General features: G+C 41.9%; 1 protein-coding gene across 2 annotated transcripts in view; it reads right to left on the reverse strand.

Annotated features, from left to right (window-relative positions):
- USP32 (ubiquitin specific peptidase 32) overlaps nucleotides 1-25,344 on the reverse strand; it is a 3,569,419-nt gene that overhangs the window by 232,314 nt on the left and 3,311,761 nt on the right. The gene's annotated exons all lie outside the window — the stretch shown is intronic.

Below are 25,344 nucleotides of genomic sequence, written 5' to 3' on the forward strand. Positions count from 1 at the left end.
TTCAAGGCTTTGCAGCCATCTCTTACCATATTTTCTTTATGCTGAGGAAGGGGTCTGCCCTGCCAAGACACATCGACTTGGGTTAAAGTAACAAAAAGAGTTCAAATCTCCACCCAGAATTATTGAACCATCAGTATAAATGGAAGACCAATTGGATATGAGTTCAACCATGACAAAATTGCCAAACGTGATTCTTTACCAATGCCTCAGTTGTGGATGTACGTCGGCCCTACATAAAGCCCAAGTCCAATTGTTCCTCTCATTCATTCTCAAATTTCTCGCTGGTGCTTGATCACAAAAGGAGCAATAACACCTGTTCTCTCCCCAGGAGCTTTCAACTCCATTCCCTCCACCACTGTTCGCTCCAACCTTCTACCCATTATGTTCTGCCCCATCTGGGGGCCAACTTGAGAGCCACAAAAGCCAAATATCGCAGCGGAATTGTTTCACCCAATATCAAGTCACAAACTATTTTAGACAAAATCGTCACCATAACCACATCAGTTCTATTCCGAAAAGGAAATTCAACCCTTTCTATATCTTTTGTTGATATTGCCCTCAAACAGGGTAACTGTGTTAACAGCCTCAGAATTCCTGTGCGATTCAACACCATAAATCTTTTGTCATAAGAAACACATTCAACTTTCAACCTTATACTCCTCTTGTTGTTATTAACACTTTTGCTCGATCTATTATTCTTTACATCTTGCCATTCATAACCGGGGGCTAATTCATTTGTTGCCCTGTAGTCTTGCTCTCTGCAATCTGAAACTTGAGTGCTTCGCTCCGTACTATAGTGGGAGAAACCATTTCTTTTTACACCCCCATCCGATATGTCTACGAAGGACGCAGGGGGATGTTGTAAAGAGGTCTCAATTGGACAATATTGTGAGCCCGGCAGTTCCATATACTTGGATCCGTCATACCCAGCCATCTTCTGGAGACTATAATATCTCTCTTTACTCTTCCCCACACCCTGCAAACCTTCACCCAGAGGGAGATTATTAACATATGTTCCGGTGCTCACGGCTCTCATAAACCCCCCAGAAACCCCCTCTTTCTCCTTTAAATAGCCTTTTTCCAAATTCCCCCTAGTACAGGTTAACATGGTTATGTCGCACTGCGTTTGTTTCTCAGAGGCAAAAGTTGTTTGAACAGCTGAATCCCATTGACTAACACTCAAATTAACCATGATTTTATTTTCTATATGAGTGGACTTAGACATCTCTTTCACTTCATCTTCCCTTACACAAGACATACCATTAGCCTGTTTCTCTGCAGGCTTCAAGACTTGTGCTTTACCTGTAGGGATGAAAAAGACTTAAAAAAGGATTTTGCGTTTGAATTAGGAATCTTAATTTATTTGGTGTTCTTAGATTTATTTTAGCTGTTTGCCTTTAGTTTTTGCAGCACACTTAAGGGGGTTTGAGTTTTCAAATGGTCACCCCCCCTGGTTCCCTCACGCTGCTCTAGTATAAGCGCATCCTGGAGGGTTACGCCAGGGGAGTCTCCCCCAATCAAACTTTGCTCCGGTTTAGCGGGTAACTTCTCTATCGCTTGAACAGACTCCACAATGGAATCTTTTTTTGTAAATTGGCCCGTGTATCAATTTCCCCCAAATTAAGTCCAACATAATTGCATGGGATTGAGAGTCTTGCTCTAAATTCTATAACAGACCCAGTAATGAACTCAACACCTGGTTCAAATCCAGCAGTATGCTGTTCGAAGTCCCAGTCACTGTATGATCTATAGTCCTGATCTTTGAAGACAGTTTTTTTGTTGAGCAGGCGCTGGAGTTGACACATAGGAGGTTATTGAGGAATCCAAGTCAGTTTCAGGGGCTTCTGAGAAGATAGGAGTTTTAAAATAAAAAATCTTCTTCCAAACTCGACCCCTCTGAGTCGGCCTCTTCAATGTGTACGACTTCAGCATCAGTCACTGGGGCGAGCTGCGCATGGGTTGGGTGGGGTGTTAAGAGTCTACAGAGCCCCTAAATCCTGAAACTGAAGATAATTGAGAATCTGTACCTTTACTCTTTTGAATTGAAGTGAAGTAAGATGCTATTGATTTTGAAACCATATTTTTCACTCTCTGGCCATTCCCTTCTGACCTCCCACCCCCTTTATCAACCGGCACGATCGAGGGGGACAGGGGAAAATCTAAGGAGAGGCCAGAGGACACCACGTTTGTAGAATCAGGTAGAGGCAGCTCCATTGCAAGAGATAATGCTGCTGAGGCGTCCAACTCTGTGGACAATGAACTCCTGTTTTCCCCCCCACTTCTCAAGTCATATATATTTTTTCCCAGGTTTTGCATCATGTCTCCCAAATTGTAGCAGTAATGTGAAGTTACAATCCCTTCACTTAGAGAACTTCTCTCTTTCCTAAAAACTACTTAACACAGCCAAAGTGAAGTGAAATTATCTGTGTAAACAGCACCAGAGCTGGGGGACCAAAATATGCAGAACTACACTAGAGACTGAGCCCACAGCTACACATAATCAGGCAGTGTGTTCAAGATAGGCTATGAAATAAGAAACTATGCAATGGGTTCCCTTGTGAGCACAGTAAAATAAGTCTAGCTATGCAGTACAGGTAGTGCAATGATAGGACAGTGAATTGATCTAACTCTGTAGTGTTTTACTGACAGTAAGAATGTGTTTATTCACCCAGGCATAATATCCAGAGAGAGCACAAGGAAACAAACAATTAAACTATTCACTGGATCTACAAGAAGTACAATGATCTCAGATTTACTAAACTATGTATTTAACTGGTACCACAATGAGATTAATCTAGTTGTGAGTTGGATTCACAGGTTGGACAGTGAATTACACAAACTATGCAACAAATGTACTGAAGCACAATGAAATAGAGAATGAAATCAATTAAACTAAATATGCAATGATTCAGTGGTAGTACAGTGAAGAATTGTTTGGCTATACAGTGAATTAGATAAATGTGAATTTTAGAATGCAATGGATGCACTGATAGCACAATGGAAAATTACAATTAAAATTAGTTAAATTATGCAAGGGGTTAGCTGATAGCACAATGAAATCAATCTAGGAACACATTAGATAAGTGATCACTAGTAAAAGTATAACAATAATTTTAACTATGCAATGGTTCACTGGTAGCACAATGGAAATTAAACTGGATTCACATGTTACCATTAGATGAAAAGTGAATGTAAACTAAATGTGATGGATTCATTGCTAGTACAAAGCAATTAGTCAATCCATGCAGTTGGTTTCATATGTAGCTAAGACTGGAAACAATGAATAAATGATAACACTGCTGGCTGAACGGGTTAGTGTAGCTATGCGAGGATCTACTGCCGGTCCAGTGAATGGAACAATGAGAATCTAACCCATCAATGGATTCACAGGTAACACAACAAATTGGACAATTAATTAATCTAGCACTGCTGATAAATGTGTTATTGTAGGTAATAATGGAGCAAAAAAATTATCTAGATAAGAACGGCATTGTTGGACAGCATAATGTATCAGACTAGCAATGTGTTGTATTATGCGGATTACTTTGATGGTAATTTATGGACTTTGATGTATTATATTAATTTGAATGATTTATTATGCTGCTAGTTGTATGAAGTTTATTACATTAACAAATGCACTTAAAATAAAATAAAACAATTAAAAAGGTAGCAGCAACAAACCTACAGAGGCAGTCAACAGACGTCTGCCCATATCAGGGTGTATATTGGGGTGAGCTTTACTGGCGAATGAACCACAATTTGAAGTAGGTGAGGGTACCACACCTGTCTGGCACACATTAGAGCTATTAATATCAGTATCACACACCCTTATTGTAGTGTGTATACTACCCTTTACAACAGTGGCGAAAGGGTGCAGGGGATTGGGCATATGCACACCTTCCTGACCAAACCATCTAGAACGCATTGCCTGCTGACAATTGCCTCTGCATAAACTAGAGGCAAAGTTTTGGTATTTTGCGTAGCTACTTCTGACAAATATATCTATATCTGAAATCCCCCCATTGCTGTAGATCGGTTTGAGTACTTTGTGTTTAACTCCCATTTGTGTTCCTGGAGTGCTTTTCTGCTTAGTTTGTCAGCTAGGCAACTGCCTATTTCTGGCTAATATTGGCTTTGGAGGTGTAGACCTGTTGGGATGCACCAGTGCCATATGTGTTGTGAAATTCTTGTTAGTGCTAGCAAGTGTTTTTCCACCCTCTTTGTTTACTTAGAAGAGCTTTGTGAATTTCCATGAGCTCCAGCACATTGATATGCATTTGTGACTCAAAGTCAGTCCACTGCCCTTTGGCTTGAAACGGGTAGATATGCATTTCCAGCCCCTGTATGGATCTGTCTGTGGTGTTGTAAGTTGCACCAGAGGACTTGAGAACGATCTGCCTTGAGAGATGTTCCTTTGTCGACCATTTTAGTGCGTTCGACGACCTCTTTGGATACCATCCTTCCAGTCCCCTTCAACAGTGATCACTGAATGCTTAACCACTCTTGGACTGGTCTCAGAAGCAGCCTTGCATGTGGTACCAGAAAGATACACAGCGCCATTATGTCCACTAGTTTCATGGCCTTTCTTACTGTGACATTTTGTGGCTGAAAAAGGGAACTGTTGCAATAAAGCGTGTACACTTTCCCTTGATGGAAAGGGCAATGACCATTGAGCTGTTTGTTTCAGCTTCTAGAAACTCTTTATTGGAGCCAGAATTAGGCTCGACTTCATCACAATTACAGAGAATCCAAATTGATGTAACACTGTGAAGGTGGCTGCTTGTGTTTGCTAAACTGGGCGGTGCTGTTTCCTGTTATAAGCACCTTGAACTGAACTGGTAGTGTTTGTGTCCCATCTCAAACCAGAGATATCTTCTGTGTTTTGGGAACATAGAAACGTGAAAGTATGCATCCTTTGTGCCTAAAGTTGCCATATAGTTTCCCCTTTTGAGCAATGGAATTGCCACGTGTAACTGTCATCCAGAACTTCTGCACGTTGATAAACTTGTTTGCCAGGCTAAAATCAAATACTGGGCTTGCTGTCATGTTTTCTTTTGGCAGTATGAAGTATGTGGTATAGATGCCCATGTTGTGTTCATATTGAAGTACCTCCTATATGGCCCCCTTTGCAAATAGGGTGACTATTTCTTCTGCTAACAGCTACAAGTGTTGTGTTGGTGTTTTTGAGTTCCTTGGTACAATCGTGCAGGGACCGGATGGGAAATCTATACAGTAAATGCCCCCTACCATACCTAGGATCAAACTGTTGGATGTTCTTGCCTCACCTGCATGTGCAAAATCTTCCAACCAAGTTGGCATAGAAGGGCACTGTTAATGTTCTGCGCTTGGCATTGGCACCTCTGGCTTGCCATCTTCTACCTCACTTGTTGGCAGCAGAAAGGATGGTGGCCCTTAGTTTGCTGGTATCCCTTGTGAGCTGTGGGCCATGAGCTGTAGGTGGATTGAACATCCTCCTAGTACTGCAGCGAGGAAAGAGGTGACAGGAAACCTCTCCGACTACCCCCTTTAACTCAGAGTTTATACGGTCTCTCTGTGTCCTTGTTTAATGCTGTTAAGACATTCTGCTCCTTTTTGTCATTTTCAATGCCTCCTCTACTTCCTTTCTAAAAAAAAAAAAGGAGTTCACCATCTAGCAGTTTATTTATATGAGTGATGTGTGGTTTTCTGGTTTAAATCAGGTTAATATTGATCAAGAATACCTTTTGGCAACTGCTGCATGTATGACTTGACGCTGTGTTAATTCGAGAGCATCTAAAGTGCCCTTTATGATCACATTGACAATTATTTGGCCTTCTTTTAAAACAGTTTGGACCTTAGCTGTAATGGTTACTGCCATTTCCTTCACCAATTCTGCCATCCCGTTCCATTATGCCCAATCATATCTCATGAGTATGGTCAGAGGCATTTGCTAACCTAACGTTATATTCTGCCGTTGTAGCCATGTTTGCACGCTTGAGTTCTATTTACGGTGCCAATTCCCATGGCATATGCCCAGAGCATCGTCCTATGTGTTCTAAAGGTTTTAGACTTGCACTTTTGGCAGGCACTACATGCATTTTTAGAGTAGCATCTGCACAAACATGCATTAGACACTAGATGCTTATCTAGGCATGGAAAACGTGTATGGCCCGTTGATCAGAATTTAAAGGGAGTATTTTCCAAGGACATTGTTGAGGTCAGATGTTGGGGAACCCAATATAAAATAATGAAAATATATTGTACTTTTTGTATACAACTTGCCCCTATACTGGTAGTCCTGGGAATGGTTTTGGTATCACAGCTCTCTGTGCCTAGCAATCTCTTTTCGAGTGTTGGTGAACCAGTGGCCATTTCCGCCTTGGCTGCCAGAACGTGCATTTATGCATGCAACATCGTGATAACATTCCGGGCCGCACAGAAAGTCGGAACAGATGCTGAAGCTTCTGTGTATGAACGCTCCGTGTTCTGTTGAGGGACATTTACCCAGAGTTTGTGTTTTCTCCCCCCCCCCTTGCCTTGGCTGCCACCACCTTCAGCCATTCTGTATCCCGGTCCCCTTCCTGACCCCTACCTCGCATCTTGGCTTTAGGAGCCGTTCAGCCCTATAGCACACCAACTGGATCCCTACTGAAAATTCTTGTGTAACAACCTGGATCCATTGTGCACTAAGTAACGTTTTTTCATTCATTGCTTTTTCCTCCAAATATTCTTGTTCTTCCTTCCTCTCGCATAGTAAGCAGTATGGTGTCTACCAAGAAGGACCGGGTTTCATTACCCTGTCACGTCAGAAAAGATAAGAGGCAAGGACCATTGACCGTTTCATCAAATTAGCACACGTCTTGGCTCTAAGTATCCTGCCATCTGCTGCAACCATAGCCCATGTTTTCCTAAGAAACGTTTTTGCCTCAACGGTCTACCGGACAGTATAATCACTGTCAGAGGTTCACAATTTACCTCCCGCTTTTGGGGAACCCTATGTAATAATCTAGGAATACAGCATTGGATGTCTACCAGGTACCATCCAGAGACAAATGGATATACAGAATGACTGAATCAGACATTGAAACAATATGTACATGGTTTTACATCTGCAACTCGGAATAACTGGTACAATCTCCTCCCATTGGCGCAATTCTCTTATAATAAAAGCACCTGCTTATTCATAAATAACAGCCCATGCCTGTACACTTATGGATATCATCCTCAGGTCTTGATGCTTTCACATCAAAGTACCGACCACATTCCATCAATGAACACATTGTTCTCTTACAAGGTGGACGTAGACGAGCCCTGGAAAGTGTGAAAAGTGGGTGAGAAGATAAAGGCTTATGCTGATCGTCACTGCATTAGAGAGCCGGTGTATAAGATTGGCTGGCTTCGAAACATCTTCCCGCTCACCTCACACCTACAACATGGGCACCAAAGTAATTTGGACCTTTTCCTATTATTGTGCAGATTATCCTGTTGATGTACAAGCCTTTCTCCTGGAAATGTATGCACCCAGTTTTTCATGTATTCCTGTTGGAAAAAATGTGTACCAAGCAAGGTTGCTACAGAACTAAAGAGACAGCCCCCCTCTCTTCAGTATGGAAGGCTTCTTCGTCAGAATACCAAGTCCAACCTGGCTGCAATCCTAGGATCTGTAGTGGGAAACTACAATACCACGTTGACTGAAAGGGATATGGACCCAGTGATAGGTCCTGGGAGCCTGCTTACTTTCTGAATCCTCCCCGATTGCTAGACTCTTTCCTTGCATTTGCCCATGGAGGCCGGGTGTGGGGAGAGTGAGAGGGGGGTGGCATGTAGAGAGGGCATACTGTTATAGCTTACTGTAGCAGATGGGCTCTTTGAGCGTTGGTGAACCAGATGCCCATTCCAACATGGTCGCCAGGCTGCGCATCTACACTTGGGACATCATTCCAGATGCACAGAAAGCCGCAACAGATGTGGAAGCCTCCACATCGCAACGCTCATCTAAACGCTTTGCATTCTATTGAGCGCACAGTTGCCCAGGGCGCATGAGTTTCATAATCCCCACCCCTGCCCCAGTTTCTGTTGCCACACTCCTTTCCTTGCCTTGGCTGCCAAGTCCTTCATTCATTCTATATCCCTGTGTCCTTGTTTCTGATCCTTTTCTTTTGGCAATAGGATTCCCCCTCCGATACTTTTCTTATAACACCCTTAGGTAGGATTGCTCCACTCACTGGCATTCATCCTTATGCACAGAATTTTGGTCCAAATGTTCACTCCTTTTGTGATGAATATATAACAAATATATGAAATATGCTGACTGCAAATTCCTTAGAAGGGGTAATGAGAAGCACATTTGGAAACATCACAAACATTTTCGTCAGGTGACATCTTAATCCTGAACATGTCAACAGTTATGTAAAAGATTTTGGTCGACCAGTCTGGGAAATGGGTTATTCTGCAAAGTCAGCTTAATGAATTTCAATCTAGGCTAGCCTCCATATATGTCCTTAACGTGGAGGACACCATCATGATGCACTGATTTGGAACAACCCAATATAGATCTCGGGGTATTGTGATATGGTACCATATCTCTCTTTGAAAAGACTGTGAGAATCATTCTGAACATTAAGGCAAATGTCCGTCAATATATTCTTGATCTCACAATCTTTGGACATCTGGTAAACCAGGAAATCAAAGAATACTATTTTTCTCAAGCAATATTTCCTGTTAGATTTGATCTAGCTGACCTAGTCAGAAGGGAATGGACACATACAGGAGAGTGGGTATCTCGATCTCTGATCAATCCCTTTTGTCCATTTCCCTTCATTGTGGGGCCATAGTCCAAACCATTTGATATGTTATCATAAAACATTTAGGTGAAACATTCTTGTCTGCAGCTGCAAAAAATGTATTCTTGCAGGCCAATGAGGGTTCCACTTCCTTTATCATGGTGTGAGACAAAAAGAAATCTTATGTTAGAGGTGAAGTAACATCATAGGTCATTTCAGTTTTTAAAGCAAAGGCCTAACATCACAAAAAGACAAAGAGCTTTAAAACATCATGAGGCAGATTTGCATATACAGTGCTATTTAGAAATGAGAGGTGAGACTGGAAAAAGGAATCAAAGGTACTAATGTGCTATGCAAATGAGAAACAAGTATGCTAGGATCAAAATCTGTAAAACTATAACTGAGCCAGGTCAGATCTTTACTAGCAAAAATGCAATCTGTAAAGCTTTCTTTCAGCATTTAGAATGTTACATTCTTCTGATCAGATGAATCCGCTTTTTTTCTAGGATAACTCTGCAAGGGTTATCAGAGGAATCACAAATATGTCTGCATGCCAAGATCACACAATAAGAAATAAGTGATGCAGTCAAATGGCTCCCGAGTGCTAAGTCTGTCAGAGAAGATGGGGATCCAGTTGAATTCTCCCAAACACCTAAACATACACTTTTGTCCAAGGTTGTTAATGAAATAGCCAGGACAGGCCAGGTTCCATCATGTTAATAATAGCTAACCTTGTAACTTTACTCAAAAAGGACCCCACTCTCAAGTCTTCTTGTATCCTTCCATCTAATTTTTAAACACGGACAATAAAATCTACAGTAAGATATTAGCAAATCAACTCACAAGGGATATTATCAAAGGTAGTTTGTGAAGATTAAAACAAATTGGGCCTGTCTGTTCAATGTATGAGATCACAAGCACAGCCTTCACTATTATTGACATGGTGGCCCAATAACACTCCCCTCTAACATGCAAATGTATTGATGCACAAAAATAATTTGATCACGGCCAGTGGGAATTCATCTGAGCAACTATATCTGTTATGGGTTTTCTATCACAATTTGTTAATATAATTAAGAATGCAGGGCCATCGTTGTAGTTGAGCCAGGTAAAACAGTTATTTCCGGTCTATAATAGTACCAGGTATCAAGCAGCATCACCTCCTCTTTTTGGCTTTATGGGTAACGCCTTTCTTTTGCATAGACGGTTCATAAGCAACAGGCTATTAAACGTGTGAGTTTCATACATATGAAACCTTAATGTGTGCCCCCCTTGCAGACAATAGTGTTGTCTATTATATGGACCCTGGCTCTGTGAAGAGTGCAGAGAGCTAAAATGTGGTTGTAGACCCTCCTAAGGGGAAGAAATTCAATAGAACAGGGTATTTGGCCCATGTTCATTCTCAGTAGAAGGGCTACCACACTCCTCTTTAATTCATGTAAAACCTGGGGATTTACCCTAAGCAATCAAGGGTAATCCAGAAGAGGAGCCCTTGGCACACTGTCCCTTAGAGAGGCTCAGATGCACCTCACTGAGGAGCCCAACAAGGCTGAAACAAGTGTCTGGCGTTCCTGATGGTACTCTTGTTCGGAGGAGAATTGCATAGCATTTTGTTGCTTGACTGCCCTTGTGAGACTGATATGCATATGGATATTTGTAATCTGTGAAGGGCGCAGTGAGCTAAAATGAGGTTGTAGACCCTACCGAGAGGAGGACGTGCCATATAACAGGGTATTTGACCCATGTTTGTTCTAAGTACAGAGGCTCCCAGACCCCTCTTTAAATCAGTAGCTCTGCTACTTTAATATTTACTCACCACGGCTGCAAATAGTACACGAGACAACAGAGAAATGAAAACATGAGCATGAATGGGTTTTAGTGAGATAAATAATATGTCATGCAAACACTCCTTACACAGACCACCAATGTTATATCAATGGCACAAACACACATTACTTTGAAAGAAATCAACTTTGGTTTGTGCCCAGTACAACACAGAGAATCCTTCCTTTGCCAATGTATAAGCAAATTATGTGCCACTCCCTCAACATTGTTTGGAGTCTTGGCATATGCAGCCCAAATCAAAACGTGCCCTTTTGGATGTTTAAACGGTGAGACACGTTTTAATTTCTCTTTTGTGCAGTGTGCATTTTGCTGCTGTGGCCAATGAACGTAACAGTAACAGGGCTACTGACGTTTGCATGGTTATTGAGCACAATTTCATGAATTACGCCAACAGTAGCCAATGTCTGTATGCATGATAAGCTTCGAGTGCATTACTTCATACTTTCTTTGTGTTTAAAAATATATGACTGCTTTAGTGCAGACATACTATGACAAGTTCCTTTTATGGGAAATTCTAGAGAATATTTATTTATTATTTCTCCCAATTAGCCCTGCATTCTCTTGTTGAACTATTTACACATCTCGTACATAGTGTTACGTGATGCATACATTTGTTAATGACAAAGAAAAACTGTCAGAGTTTTTTTTTCCTGAGATACATGATTTGCATACAAACACTCCTAATGTAGTCTTTCCTCCCACGGATTCCTCATCTTCGATATATCTTTTCCAGCGCCAGCTTTCTTCAGAAAAATGTTCAGCCAACAGAGGGCACAGGTCCACATTGGCACACCATTGCTCGCCCATCTCGCCAGATGAGATGTCCGAGCCAGTATATAGGGGGCCATTTACACTGCTTGGAACGCCACTACAATAGCTTTAGGTACATTTATTGGTTTTGCCTCAAATCCCGAAGGTCTAGGGCTTCAAGCCCTCCTCAGACTGCAGGAACTAATGTTGGTGTCAGATCCCCACAAGATTGCCTATAATACTTTGGTAAGGATCACGACTCAAGAGGATTGTAGATCCTACTGGGCGATGCAACCTAAGGCTCTCTGGGAGCATGCCACTAAACTCTTCCAACTTTGCTTCATAAAGGTTTGAAACGGATGCCAATGAAGTCCCTGGTGTTGGATCATTTGTCGAAGAGTGTTGTTTAAGATGATGGTCAAAAGGAAGAGGCACCGCTGGCAAAGAAGGACAAAAAGCAACATCACAGGAAGTGCCCAACACTCTACCAGTGGCAACAGACATCACTCTTCTCCACCCTCCACGAGGAAAAAAAGCCTTAAACTTCTGCTCCAGGGACACTGATGACACCTCATAGTAGTCATTACCTGCACAGGTACCTTTCCCCACTAAGCCTTTCTCACCAAGACAGTGGTAGGAATTCAGTCACAAAATACTTGAAATCTTTACTTTTACTTTAATCTCTTTAGTCAGAAATCAAAATTCCATAAGAGTGAAGCACATTACAATTACATTTCAACACATTAATTAAAAAATCACTATACAATGATCATAGACAAAAAATACATCAAAGTTAAAAAAAAAAACTGTTTGGATTCAGTTTGCTCTATTCATAAAACAAAATATGGCATATAGCGTGTAACAATTTCGTAAAAATATAATGCATGTGAATTGTTAACAAGCCTTTACAATTTGTCATTCGTTTCTCTTCAATATCTTAAAATGTCATCTGTTTAATACACAAATGCCTAATGTTAAGGGCAGTACACAGATAGGATAACAATGCCCACTGTGACAACTCAGAAGGATGCAGAATCTGCTGATTCATTTCACAGACTTTGTTGACTAAAGAAACAGGCAAAGGCCTATCTTTTCTCTAAGGTGTCCCTATCTAATAAACTAAGGTGCTTGTCTTCTCCCGATGCATTAGCTTCTTGCAAGGTTTCAGTTCAGTAGTTTATCTTCAAGGAGTCTCTCGTGACTGCCTTTATCAGTTCATATAGTTCATTCAACACGTCCTTGGGCTTTTCTCCCTCTGCCTGTTGATTAAATATTTCAGTTATTTTCCTGGGTTCCTTCTGTTTTTGTTTGTTACTATTACATTTTCTCTCTTCCCTTGTTAGGGTTATCAATCATTTGCAGGTCTCCCCTTTTCCCATTGCTCTTTCTGCACAGTTTACACTTCTTAAAATGTCCTATATCTCTTTACATTATTCCAGTTTCTTCAGATTTGCCTCTTATTCTTTGTCTTTCCTCTTTGTTTGTACTTTCTTCTCTCTCACTGGGATGAACATGATCCTTCCAATAATGATTCTTATCGGCTTCAGGTAATTTCAATATTCTGTTCTCTTGATCTGTACTGGGACGAGTATGAACTTTCCAATAATAGTTGTCCATCCCCCTCCCGAATCTCCCATCTTCTCTATTACCTTTGGTTGGTAGGGATAATATCAACGGGTTCTCGGTTCTCACCAGGTCTTTTTTTCTTCTCATCAGGTTGGCTTCTGTGGTTTCCTTTGAGTCTTCTTCTCTGTACTGCGTACTCTTAGAGACTCTGGTCTTTTAGTAACTAGCTGGTTTTGTGGGCGAACAGCATTCTCTGTGTTGTTTCCAGGACCCCAGGTCCATCACTCGGTTCTTGTGTTCACGCCACCACTCTCCACCTTACTCTCTTCCCGGTTTCAAGGATGCTGTGCATTCGACTTACCTTCTCTCTTCTGTTGCTGCGAGAGACCATGCGTCTCTCTCTCAGTTTCCGGGTTGTTCTCCAGAACAGGACACGGAGTGCTCAGCCTCTGCTCAGAGCTGGCGTGTGAGCCCTTTCGTAACTCACAGGTCTCTCTCTTTCATCTCCAGATTTTCCCCTTTCATACGCTACGCACCCGTGGGCCTTCCCCGGCGTAGCTTTGTATTCCTTCTTCTCCCTCTCCTATGGATTCTCTTCTCCTCCAGAGGTCGAGTCTCCTCGTATCAGTTATTGAAGGAACATTCATAGTCTCTGGTTTACAATAGCACATACTGGTATTATCGTCACAGAAATCTCCATTGGATATGTCTGAAGAGGTAAATCTCCATTGGTATGTCCTTTTGGGAGTTCCTCACAGGAACGGGAGTCCTTGTCCCCAAAGCATGAGTCTCTCCTGTTGAGGTCCCACTTGCCTCTATCCCTAGGGAAGGTATTGGAGAGCGGCTTCACCTCCCTAGTTTCACAGGTGTAGGGATCACCCTTGGGGAGAAGTGACGAATTCCATGATTCATCAAACCACCCTATACAAAAAGGATCTACCCTCAGCAAGTAATAAAGTGCCAATCAACACTGCCTAGTGCCTGTCTCGTTGAGAACTAGTTTTAAAGTACTCTGTCGAATTCAGTGATAAGACGTAGAAAGAAAATGGCAGATCCTCATTTCAGCTAAGATTACCATCCTCACAATGTAATTTGGCTGTGATGGCTCCAAGTGGTATACCATTTAGTCTGGCTCTGGGGGACCTGTCCTTCCGATAGTTACTCCACTCTAAATATCCTTGGAAATAGTTGGTAGAGAATTACGTACCTTTTATTTGAAGGTTTAGCCAATTCCTACAGTTCTCGCTTAGATTGTATATTGTGACAAGGAGCCAGAAGTAGGAGTCGGGCACAGAGGTGGCATGAATCAAAGTGCGATTTATTTATAAGAAAAGAAAACCTAACTATCCATAACTCTAGAAGGATTCCCCTACCTAATAAACAATAATCATGTGTCAGTTTAGTCAGAATGTCTGTTCAACTAATACATCGGTCCTCCGTCCTAATCTAGCCCTATCACTACTAACAGAACATCACTAAATACTATTCAGGGGGATGACTCCTTCCTCCTGATTAACAAAAGGTTTTAACCTTCCAACACTAAACACTTAGAATTCAATTTGTGGTGCCAAGAGTATTACCCCCCTTCTCCTGACTCAGTTCTAACAAGGATTTCCAACATTTTAGTTTGTCTATTACTCTAGAGTCTCATTTGCCTCCTAGGAAAATGTCTCCCTTCACCTGGTATGACATACATTACTCACTGTGATCATATTTCTGATTATTGTTTCTGCTTAGATTCAATTGCTGTGCATATAGTCTGACATCTAGTGGTAATCGCGAAGTATTCCATCTTTTTTTCCCCCAAGATCGAAAAGGGACATCGACATGGGTGTGACTATAACACTATCCCTAACGTGACATGTAGTGTACTCAAAAACCTTCATGCGCCGAAGTCCCACCGGTTGTTTTGTTCTGCCGTGGGGGAGCCTTACAAAGTGCATGAGTGAGTACAGAAGAAAGAAGGTGGAAGATGTCTATGTTCCTTCTACTCAAAGAGGGGAGGAAATATGTGAATCTAAGCAGATACAATCATCAGAAATGCGATTATGGTGAGTAATGTATGTCTTCTGGTGCTTGTGAATCTGCTTAGAATCACATGCTGTGCATAGACTAGCGAGCAGTATCAGGAGATGGTGCTGGGATGTGTGAAGGAACAGTAGCAAAGAGATGTCTAAGCACTGCTTGTTCCACCCGCAAATCAGACCTAGAGTCTGTGTCTGAGCAGTAGTGTTGGGTGAACGTATGAAGAGAAATCCAAGTTGCTGCTTTGAAAATAGAATCTAGAGGATCATTTGCATAGAATGCTATGGTAGCCCCTGTGCCTCGAGTAGAGTGAGCTCTAGGCGTAAAGGATAAGTCTCTCTTTGCCAGAGAGTAACACAGTGTGATGCATTTAACAATCCATGTGGAAATAGCTGATTTAGAGACAGGGTCCCCTTGTCTGCCAGCTGCCACAGAGACAAAGAATAGTTTAGTTTTTCTGAAAGGTTTAGTCTTTTCAAGGAAGTATACTACCACTCTCCTAACATCTAGTGGATGGAGGCTTCTTTCAGTTGAGTAAGTGGGGTTCTGAAAGAAAGTAGAAAGTTTGATAGATTGGTTAACATGGAACTTTCGAGATAGATGAATTTAGGCAGCAAAACGTGGGTGTGTGCGCAAAACCACCTTATCTTTGTGAATAGTCACAAATGGGTGCTGAACGGAGAGATCTTGCAGTTCGCCAACTCTCCTTGTCGAGGTAATGGCAAGGCAGTCTTGTAGGTGAGGGGCTTAAGACTAGCCTTATGCATTGGTTCAAAAGGAGAACCCATTAATCTTGTGAGAACAACATTCAAGTCCCATCCAGGAGTTGGGTTGGAAATACGAGGATTAAGTCTCTTTACCCCTTTCATGAAGGCCTTATTTATTTATTTATTTATTTATTTATTTATTATTTTATAGTTGTATTTAGTTCATATTGAACGTTCACAACTTACATTATATACATTTTAATTTAAAACATATAATACAAATAATACACGCAAATACATTATTAATCATATAAATCTTAACATCCTTATCAATACAAAAATAAAATTAATTTAACTTTTTATGGGTCATTCCCTAAAAGCAATATTGCATTGTTCCATACTCTAAAAAGTGCAATGTGCATCACCCCTGAATCAGTATTCAAGCAGTATACCCAGAATTCCGTGCTTTTGATTGTGTCATAGTTGTGCACAAAATCGGCAAACAGTATTCTGTAAATGGGACCTAGGCAAGGACATTCAGTTAGAACATGTTTTGCAGTTTCAAAATTGGTGCAACACTTACACATTCGACATGTCTCTGGATAGTTTCCATTTAAAGCCCCATAGTGCTCTTATGGGAAGCTGGTTCGTACGCAAGAGTAATCTAAATGTGCGGACTCCTGGATCTGGACATCTTATCAAGTAGGAGGAAAGTGTGTACAATACCCTCTATTTGTATGTAGTTGTATAACTTTGTGGTTGTAATTGTTTACACAGTCCCACTTCTTTAGTCTTCTTGTAAATGCTCCTTTCAGTGTGTTATAATTTCCACATAGAGCTGTATCGACCAACCAATTCAGATCAGAATCTAATTCACATACCAGCTTCCTATATTAGTCTATGATATGATATGATAGTTTATTTATATGGCGCCCATACACAATGTGTTTCAAAGTGCTTCAAGGCAAGGGAGGGAACAAGGGAAAATACGACGACATTCTTACAGGCCATGAACAGTAAGGATGTGAAATTAACTATTGTACTCGGCCTGAAGACATTCAGATAGTGCAAGAGCTAAGACATAGATAAGGAAGGGAGGGGAGAGTGGGAAGGAAGTGGAAACAGACAGGCGACTACCGTACTAGGCCTGACGACATTTCTGGTAGAGCTAGAGAAAACAAAAGGTGAGGCAGAGGGGTGCAGAAGGGAGGGGAGGAACAAAACAAGCAAGTATCGTACTAGGCCTGATAACGTTTCAGATAGGGCTGGAGGGAGGGGGGGGCAGTAAGGGGATGGGGGAGCAACAGATGAGGTTGCTATCATACTTGGTCCAGGGACAATTCTGATAGAGTAAGTGCACAGAAGAAAGTAAGGGGAGGAGAAAGGAAAAGGGAGAGGGGAGGAGAGGAGAGAACAGAGAGTAAGCAGTCAAAAAGAGTGGAGTAGCAAGAGGGGAGAGCGAATACAATTGCAGAAGTGAGTAGTAAGACACTTACACCTGCTCCCCAGCTGCAAAGGAAAAGAGGCTGGAGGACTCCTTAAGTAGGGAAAAGATACATGTATCAAACTTTCTTGGGACATGGAGTTTTCCCCCAGAGCTTTCAACACTGGACAATCAGGATGGGTAGAGGCTTTCAGAGAAAGGAGGCCTCTGCACAATTGAATCATAGCTTTGAGAGAGAGTAGTCCTAACTCCAATCGGACATATTGTATGGACAGGAACGGGGTAGCTGTAGTATCGTAGAAACCTTCGATTTTGTCTAACCATTTCAAGTCTATTATGGCTAAGGCCTCTAGCCCATAGTATATCACAGGGATAAAACGTTGTTGGTTTAACATCAATATACCTCCCAAAGAGTAACCTGCGTATTCAGTTATAAATCTACAGATCAACAACGTGATTTGCTTGGCGCGACACGTCTTGGTTTCAATTATATGATCGTAACCCTTATTACAGTGCATCGCAATTTCCAGATATTTGTAACTGTCTATGTAGTCTATAGTTCCCCAGCTAGTAGTCATTCGATTTTTTGGATTTCTCTGGAGGAAAATAACATAATTTGGTTCTTGTTCACATTTATCTTCAAACCATTTTCTTTTACATACATACCCAATTCCTCTAGCATCTCTTTCATCGCTCTGAATGCGTAGTCTACTATAACTAAATCGTCTAAATAAGGCATGGTTGTTACTCGTGTGGATTTAATTTTGGGGGGACAATTGGCTTTCTTTTCTAATCTAGAGGGTAAATCTGCTAGATACATATTAAACAGTAGGGCTGCTAAAAGGCAGCCCTGTTAGACCCCTTTGTTCATTTTTAATCAGGCCTGACAAGAGCTCCTGGTTTTCCAGACGAATCTGAGCACTGTTTTCCATATTGAGTGCAATAACAATCTCTAATAGCCAATTCGGACATGCTAACTTTTCTAGTTCATCCCACAAGGTTCAGCGGTCAACACTGTCAAAAGCAGCTCAAAAGTCTACATATACTGATGAGTCTTTGCTTTAGTTATTATGGCATCTAACATCCTAATTGTGTGTGTAGTACTCGATCACGGACGAAACCCTGTTTGGAAGGGATGTAGTAGATTATTTTGTTTTACCCAGCTTTGGAGATGATCTACAGAGTTATCCATCATCCCTCACGGGGGACTTTTGGACTAAACCTCCACCGGGTGAGTGTTCTATGCCCACAGAAAACACACCATGTGGTCAATTTTCCTCCAACATGAATAAAGAGCTTACGGCATTGTATGAACAGCAAGAGTTCGTTTCCACTGCTGTGAGGGCGAATACTGCCACACTAGCAGCTAAACACAAGAAACTGTTATTTGTTGAGGCTTATCAGAGGGGGCTGACTGATAGAGAGTTGGGAGTAGTGAATCCCCATCTCTGTGGCCATGTAACCTGGAGGTGGCAGGCAATGGGGTGGAGGGTTATGGCCCAAAATCTTTGAAGGTTATCTGTGATGGTGCAGTTTCCCTAGAGTTAAGCTCCCTGGAGTGTCTGGAGTCCCCTTCTCATTTGGTAGACCGTATAGAAGCGATGGGGTCTACTTCTGGTACTGTAATGGATATGGGATTGCTGTGGATGAGGAGGGTGAGAAGGGGCATTGTCTGATTGTTGTTGAAGTTCAATCCCCTCTGTTTGTCCCCTATCAGACAAAAAGTAAAAAGAAAAAGGTGTAGGCTAATATGGGCAAGAAGACAAAAAAATAAGCCTATTGGTAAACACAGATCTGCTAATGCTGCAAAAAAAAAAAACATGTTGAGAAGATGTCGCCTGTAGACATTTTAATTGATCTTAATGTTGTAGAAAATGATTGTGTATCCATATCCGAAGAAATAACTACTCTTAAGTGGCTCCAATATGGGTGTTATGAAGAATTGTCAAAATAAGGGCAAGGGAAAACGTGGGAAATCTGCCCTCATTTTGGTGGACCAATCTACAAGTCTGATTCCTTTGAATTGTGGGCTGTGTGATGTAAATGGTTGCCTGGTACTTAAAGAGAATGATTTTCAATCTGGACTTGGCTCTTGATTAAGATCGAATAGTAATCTAACCAACCTCGATCCTGGTCGGATTGAGGTGTTGGTTAATGGGGTACAGTCCAAGTTGACCTCATTATGGAATATAAACCCCAATGACATCGGGGGCAACAATCCACCTTTGCCAACTGTACATGTGGGGGAGTCCACTCCACTGGGGTAGTGGACCATTATGTGGAGGGGCTCGGGTCGGGGTTGATTGTGCAGCCTCCTCGAGTGTGTTCTATGACCGGCCCAAGTGAGATATTAGCTCAGATAATCTCTGAATTGGGAGCAGGTCATGTACCTTCAAAATACAATGAGTCAATCACTAACCAATCACTTACCAAGTGGAATCTGCATCTCACAGGCTTATAGGGTGACCAACATAAACATGGTTCAAAGAGGTTGAACAGGACTGGTATGCTAGATTTATTTACACAAATTCCCTCGCTCAGATCTATTCACTCTGGGGATATTGATTTCATCTCCATGTTGATTAATGGAAACAACCGGACGGTCTCCACATTCTTTTTGGATATAGTTTCTAACTTAGTATGGGAACAGAGAGCCATGTTTCACACTCGTGGCTATGACATATGTCAACTTGAAAATGATTAAATGGTTAAATTATACTGGTCTCCACCTGAATCTGTGCGGCTGCCTACATCTATTCCCGATGGTTTTGCTTCACGTGTGTTGGCCACGAAACAGTCCGAATTAACTACATCAAAGAGACCCCAGGACAATCAAGATTGGAATTGGATTGAGGCAGCTATTAAGACCTCTGTAGCTCTGGGTGCAAGACCAATACAATCCTAGCATATGTAATCTCAGGCTGCTGTCTTGGAATGTCTGTGGGGTGACTAATATAAAGAGGACCTGGTGTAGGGTACCTGAACTGTGTAAATACAGCATTCTCTTCTTTCAAGAAACCATGTGTCTGGGGAACTTTGACCTAGATGGCTACTCCACTTTCACTTGTCCGGCCACCACCAGTGGGATAGGGCGTCCCTGTGGGTGTATGGATATTGCCATTGATGTTAATATTTCAGCCTCTTCTTCAGTGTGGTATGTGTCTGAAGGCATCCTGGCAATACATATTTGCTTCTTGGGTTGCATAGGAGATGTACTGCTGATCAATGTCTATTGGAATCCGATTAAACACCCTATCCAGGATTTTCTGTCACTACTTACTAGTTTATTTGATCATTGGCTGGCCGATGGATATCAGCATGCTATGATTGTTGGAGGAGACTTTAATGCCTATTGTGCGGAAGGAAAAATTCATAATGGTAAATCTACCATACCTGGCGAATGCTCCCATAATCTTAGGAGGGGTATGGGTTGGGGTTCATTCATGACCTCTTGCAAATTGAAGCCTCCGCCACACTTGGCACCCCTGTTTATACTCGCCATAGGGGTTCTTGCACTTCATGGACCAATTACTTTTTTGTGTATTCTTCCATAAAATCTAGGTGTACTCTTATGTGTCTGCTGGACCCTGGAAGTAGTAACCATCTTATCATCTGCTTTACTATGCTGGCATCTACACATAGGTGTGCTAGTTTGCACTTATGGATTCCTCTAAAACCTTATAAGAATGGTTTGTCTTGTAGATGGGATAGTAGGACCTATGGCCATCTCATAGGCTATTTGAAGCAGACCTGCAATACAGGGTATGTAAACTCCATGGTTTATAAATATTTGTCGACTATTGGCGATAGACCCCTGGACAGATGCATTGTTGAGGGCATTAGTATGGCCTCGAATGATAAGATTCTTCTCCCCTCGGTCCCTCACACTCACAATTTGATCCTAGAATTAGGGAGCCCAAGAGACATAAGAGACAAGCTATCAAACATCTAAGGGGATTGGGACTTTCTGATTCTGAATATCATAGACGTAGGACTGCAGAGGCTACTAGACACAAGAATCGGGTTAAAGTACTCAAATATGACCATAATCAGCAAGATCATCAGTTTATGATGAAGACTCTCTTTCATTCTGATAATAGACAATTCTGGACTTGCATAAATAAAATACAGGATTCTGCCTATGACTCTAGGGTGGAATCTATACAAGAAAGCATATGGGTTTCTTATTATGCAGATACATTTGGTATTCTTCCCCTCTTGGTGTCCGCTATCCTAGTGTCTTTGAACTACCAATCTTTGATGAGCCCTGCCCATGGGCTATGGAGGGCATAGTATGGGCTATATATAGACCCAAACCATCCAGGGCTCCCTGTCCGGATGGTCTGCCACCATTTCTCTTAAAACGGGACGCAGAATTATGGGCGCATTTCCTTAAACCTTATTTTGAGGAAATATATGTTACAATAGGGTTCCTTTGTCTTGGAATTAGTCTATTGGTATTCCCATATATAAAATATGTAATGTCATGGACCCTGGGGACTATAGGCCCATCGCACTTACTGACTCCACAAGTAAAGTGTTTTCCATACTGCTCTTAAGGGATCTTAACAACTCCATGTACCAAAATAACACTCCTTCATGTTTTCAGGTGGGGTTTCCACCAAAAAATGGGTACATCCCTAAATGCTATGCTGTTGAAACATCTACTACAGAAAGTAAAAGCTACACAGGTTATGGAAATATACATGGACTCCCTGGGCATATCTGCAGCTTTTGACTGCATAGTACGTGAATGTCTGTGGGCTAAACTACTTAGATATAAGGTTTCCATGAAAATTGTTCAGTTAATTGCTTCCCTCCATCATGACTCAAAACTTTGAGTTCACCTTAGTAAGTATGATGCTGTCACAAGACACATATTGGTTAAGGTAGGACTTAAGCAGGGTTGTACCCTGGCTCCAACCCTCTTCAATGCATATCTTAGTGATATTAAGGAGATTTGGCATGCTCAGGGTTTGATTCCTGTGAGGCTTGGCCATCTTGGCCTTTGGTTGGCTTGTGCTGATGATATTCTCATCTTCGACAGAACAGCGCGAGGCCTTCAATGCAAGCTTAATATTTTTCATGAGTATGCCCTGTCTAACAATGTGGTGGTAAATGGTGATAAGTCCAAGGTGGTTGTGTTTTCTAGTGGCAAGAAGTCTGTCGTTAAGCGGTCGTCACTGGGTACTGGTCAAGTGGAGCGGGTGGCCCCTATACACTCTTTGCAGTATAATTTGACGTATGCATCTTCGGTTAAGATGTGGAAAGATTTGTTAAAGGCCAAACTAATTCCTTTGAGGTCCCATATGAAATGCAGAGTAAGGAGAGTTTGTGGTTTCTAACTTCTACCAGCACTCAAATATTATCTGGGGAAGGTAGAACCTGTCCTGTTGTATGTGCTTGATATGGCGACTGTTGATGTACAGCCTGTTATCGATACCCTGCAAGGACTTTAGTGAAAGAATGTACTGGTTGTTAGGCAGAAACCTGTGCAGTTCCCTTAGGGACCACTGCAAAAAGTTTAAGACTACATGTGTTAGCAGTAAACCCAATTGGTAGCAGTCTAACACCCAGATTTACCTGGTAGCTGTGGCTGAGCAGTCAGACTTCTCTCAAGAAGAGTTATGCAGTATATAGAGTATACACATTAGGTACAAAAATACAGTAGCACAAGCAAACCCTGACCAGAGCTTTGGCATAAAAGTATATAATTATTTATTTAAAAACACACTTGTAAAAATACACTGGCACTAATATGTCAAGCAAGTTCAAACACAGTCACTAGAAATATATACACCTCCCTGATTAATTTTTCGACAAGTATTAGGAAAAGAACACCACTTATTATCAACACAGACTCCAACATTACAAGATTTCTCATTCCCTCATAAGTGTTCACCTTGTAACCCTTAATCCACCCCTCTATGTTTTTCAAACACTCATTCACCCAGGTAGCCCAATGGGTTCCATCATTCTTTTTGAGAGTCCTAAACCTCTTAAGGTACTGGGAAGGGGTCTTCCCAAATCTAGCTATTAAAGCAAGGGAGACCAGGCGGGACACAGTTCCCTAAATGGTGAGAAAGCTCCAGCGGGGGCAGTTGTTCCTGGCAGCGGGTGCAAGTCGGTGCTTCGTCCAGGGGAAGAGAAGATCTCGACGTGAAGGAAAGCTGGAGGTCGTTGCACTGCCAGGGAAGAAACCAGCCGCAGAGTTTCACGGTTAAAAGGTACTACCCTTTTATTCACGGTAGTGGTGATGCGTGGCTATCCGGCCGCCGGGGTGCTTGGCACGGGCGATTTGACCACGGGACGATCCAGGAAGGCAAAAAAGAGGCGAACTGGTTAACCCCACCAGCTCAAAGGAAGAAGACTCTCCTGGAAGAAGATCTTCTCTGTCGTTGGGAAGTGGTGAGTCGGTTCAGCAGGGCTCCACCGGTGGTGTCGTCATTGCCGGTCGGCTAAGCTTCTCCCTCTTCGGATTCTTTAGGTCCTGTGGCGACTTCTCAAGTTCCAGTCCCCAAAGCCCTGCTTTTATGAAGAAAACCCCAATTCATCAGTCCTACCTGTTACTCAAACATGCTAAGTGGCGAGCCGGCCAATCACACAAGAGTGCGACTTGAGTTGCCGAGGCAACTCAGTCCAGGGTGCCTATTCCCCCCCCTCCCACACATCCTGTGGACCCAGACAGAGTGGCACCACATTTGGAAGCTTCTGTGCAGAAGCCCACCAAAAGTGGAACAAAGGGCTCGACTTGGGTTGGAGTTATAGAGGCGAACACAAACGCCATTTTAAAACCGAGTCCTGGCAAAAAAAAACAACTGGGGAATAAATATTAACTAAATAACCCAGCTGTATCTTTAACATTGCACCAAAAAAGTGGTGTGTTTAAAATGAATGGGAAAATCCCATAGGAAATATTCTGGTGGAATATTTTGCGTGGTAACCACTGCCACCAGCCAGAAACTCGACAAGGGGGGACTGGACAGTGCCCCCTTGAAAAACAGACCCAGGGGCAATCGAATTACCCCTACCAGTACTTCCACAATATGATGGTTTGTACTGGTTCTGTTCACAATTTAAGACTAGTGAATTCAATGGTGACTTTACATGCCCTGGGAGACAGTAGTCAGTCTCAGGGTATGGAGTCTATGTTTGGGGGTCACTATGACACCCCTGTGTTACTGCACTGAGGGTGCTGTGTAACACATATATCAAAAACACATGAAGCCCTATGGAGTAAAAGACCCCATAGCCCATAAAACACATTACAAAGTCAAAGGACAGTCTCAAATCATGCCTAAGAGTGGGAGAAAAAGAGTCTCACTCTTAGCAGGAGAAAAAAATAAACCCCAAAAATCCAGCAAAGCTGCTGGGGGACTCACTAGGTTTGGGAAAATAGCCTATACAGAGAATTCTCCCTAACACTGGTTGTGGCATCATCGATCCCTAATGCGGTAATTCGCCATGAACTTAATCTTGAATCACTACATGCTCGACAGCAATGGAAACAACTCTTGGTTTACTCCAGGTTCTTGAGGCCTCCAGCTAACTCCTTATTTGTAGTTTTTCAACGTATGACAGAATGTGGTACAATTGCCTCTGTAAATGTATTTAGGATTTGCACGAGGGAATTACTGGAACAAATTAGTTAATCAGATATGGAACTCAACTTGAATCCATATAAAGTGAAATGTAAACTACTCCAGGATTACTGGAGGCTGACTATCGAGGCCCTGTCTAATTATTCACTTTATAGAGAATATGCTAAGTTCCCCAGAAAAAGGTGGGAGCTACCAATATATTTGAAGTGTTTTCCTTGTTATAGGACCGACAGGTTTTTTTACGCTTTAAGCTCAATCAATTCAACACTAGAGAGAGAACTAGCCACTGGACTATGCCCAGTCATGGTGTGGGGCCCCTACTAAATTGTCATTTATCTAAGTGTCAAGTTGTCACAGAAACTCTCAAACATTGGATATTGGACTGCAAAGATCTGTGTACAATTAGACTAAATGCTTTTGTTAAGCAACAGAAGAGTTTTTCCTCTGAATACTCCAGATAATTGTTTTGGCCTAGACTGATCTGGGGGACGAATATATCATTGATTATTTCGCGTGTACATTTTCTGAATTTTTTTAATTGTTAATTATCTGTTTTTATGTACTATGGAATTGAAGACTGTTTCGTATGTTTTTTTATTTGCTATGAATTTTGGGAAATGTTTATTAGCTTTTGGTTTTCATGT

This window comes from Ambystoma mexicanum, chromosome 9 (genome assembly GCF_040938575.1).
Source record: "Ambystoma mexicanum isolate Mex_15411 chromosome 9, UKY_AmexF1_1, whole genome shotgun sequence".
Classification (NCBI taxonomy): Eukaryota; Metazoa; Chordata; class Amphibia; order Caudata; family Ambystomatidae; genus Ambystoma; species Ambystoma mexicanum.